We start from the raw sequence: 2500 nt of genomic DNA, 5'->3' as shown, positions 1-2500 counted from the left end.
CATCGAAAAGGGCCAGCTTCTAAAAAGGAGTAGAAACAGTAAACCAAACTGTCTGAAGAGGTCAGCCATATTCAAAAAACCTTATTATTATTATTTTTTAGGGTGCCAAAAATAAAGGACAGAGGAACTCGGGATAAGGAAGGAGCAAAGGGCTGTGAACTCAGGGCTATAAGGTAGGACTGTGTCCCCCCCCCACACACACGCACCACCACCCCGATCCACCACACGTGGGCTTCTGCTAGCCTCTGAGGTCCGTGTGGTTTCCCAGCTCTCAGGGCTGTGGTGCCTCATCTAACCTGCAAGGACGTAGCAGGACCAACTGGGCAGGCACCAGAGGCGGAGGGCAGAGCGGTGGTGTGTGGAGAACCGGAGCCTCGTCCAGAGCTACTTAAGTCCTTCTGCCTGAGCCCGAGTTTTCCCATCCAAGTATGGCCTGCAGGTGGGGACAGCAGGGCCTTGGCTGTGGGCTGCGGGGGTGGACGGCTGAGGCAGAGAAAATGGTACCGAAGAGACTTTATACCCGTAATATCTCTAGAATTGGAATATTTCACTGGTGAATAAGGAAGAAATACCATACCTTTTCTCAATAAGATGGCTGTTCTCTGGTTAGTGAAAGAATGATATACACAGAGAAGGGAATACTCGTCAGTACACGTTTTTTAATGAAATGATAATCTCGATTCAGAAAAGATCACTCTTTTAGGTCTCGATCTCAAGACCTACATCAAGAGACCAGTTCATAAGGCAGGAGGTAGATTAGTGGTAGTCAGGGGTTGGTGGGTGAGGGGCAGGGGAGTGACTGCTGATGGGGATGGGGACGGGGCTTCTTTTAGGGGGATGAGAATGTTCTAAGATTATGTAAATAATATCCTTCAGCCCAAGACTTACCGCGCCCTGCGAATACACCAAGTCACAAAATTGTAGTAGGTATGTGAATTATATATCGGTAAAGCTGTTTTTCAAGAAAGAAATCAATGTTTCACGAGTGGTTTTGGTTAAACACACGCACACACAGAAAGGGACGACAGGACGCCACCTCCTCGCCAACGACGTCCATGGCGTTTACCGGTAACCTGGTGAAAACCGCGGCCCCCGACTTCATGGCAGGTGGGGTGAGTTCGTCTGTTATTGGCGTTAAACGTGCGGTGCCTAGAACTTTCTTTTGCTACAGAATAATATTAGAAGAGCGCTTTTCAGGGGCCCTTGGGAGGTTTTTCCTGGGAGCCTGGAGTGCGTGTAAGAAGCCAGCTGAGCCACAGAGGGTTAGGTCCGGCAGTGCTGACCGGCGGGCCTCTGGCCTTATCTGACGCTCAGCGGTTTCATGTGGCCAACACCATGTTTTTAAAAGTTGGATTTTTTTTTTTCCACATTAAAAAAAATCCAGATATTTGGCTTTTTGGGGGGAAGACTCAGAGATCTGGTAAACTTGGCTCAGCATTCGACAGGGTGACGATCTCGCAGAGCGGAGAGGGGCTGCCTCCCAAAAGCTGGGTGCGTGTTCTGTGCCTCGCCACCGTCCCCGCCACTCCGTAAACGTTCTCACCCATTCGATCAGCGATTCCTTTCATGGGAAAGGAATCATCATCACACAGGACACAGAGTGGGAAACCGAGGTAGAGGGGTCCCTCGGGTGGGCGACAGAACCGCGTCTGGTGCTATCCCAGGCAGCCCAGACTCTTGGAGAGGACGAGAGAGCCCCGCTGCGCTGCAGAGGGCGTCCGATGGCCCAGGCCGACGACCAGACAGTGAGCGCGCTCTCACGCATCTGTGACGTGCCAGGCACGATGCGTACGTAGATCCTTCCATTTCGTTCACGGTGATCTGCGGGCCAGGATGCTTTCTCTCTTTCACAAATAATACCGAGGAGGTTCAGAGACATCCCTTAGGTTGTCCAAGTTTACCCAGCCAGGCGGACAGCAGCAATGCGGACCCAGTTCTGCCTCCGAAGCTAAAGTTTTCTCCGCTACGCCACATAACCTTCCAGTTAGCCTTGGTGATAAAATAAAAACTGATCACATTTTCCCACCTAAGCATACCTCATGTCCTCATGGGAATCCTAAATAACTGTACAGCCTTGACTTTCAAGGTTTTGGAATAGGGCTCGTACATGTTGCATATATAAAACTTGAAAAAAGTTTTCATGAAATAATTCCTACCATTATTGTGATGGAGTCTAATTTTTCTTTTTCCTTAAAATCCTAACTTTATTTCCCAACCCACCAAAGGGGCCCTGAGGTTTGCAAAAACACCGCATTGGAGCTATAGTAAATAAGCCCTGTTTCCTATTGAGGGGACAGCGGTCCCAGCTGACAAGTGCAGGTGCTTCAGGCTGACTAGGTAGGACTGAGGAGAAGGGCGGGCCAGGAGAGGTGCCCAGCACCCCAGACCTGCAGCCAGAGCTCCCCAGCCCACACAGCGAGGCTGGCGCCAGGACTGTGGGACTGTCCCGAGCCCAGAGAAAGACTGTGAGCGCAGAAAAGAACAGTGCCAGAGAGACCCA

The sequence above is a fragment of the Pteropus vampyrus genome, unplaced genomic scaffold, assembly GCF_000151845.1.
Source record: "Pteropus vampyrus isolate Shadow unplaced genomic scaffold, Pvam_2.0 Scaffold52, whole genome shotgun sequence".
Taxonomy (NCBI): Eukaryota; Metazoa; Chordata; class Mammalia; order Chiroptera; family Pteropodidae; genus Pteropus; species Pteropus vampyrus.
The sequence above is the reverse complement of the archived record's forward strand: the minus strand, read 5'-3'. Positions refer to the sequence as shown.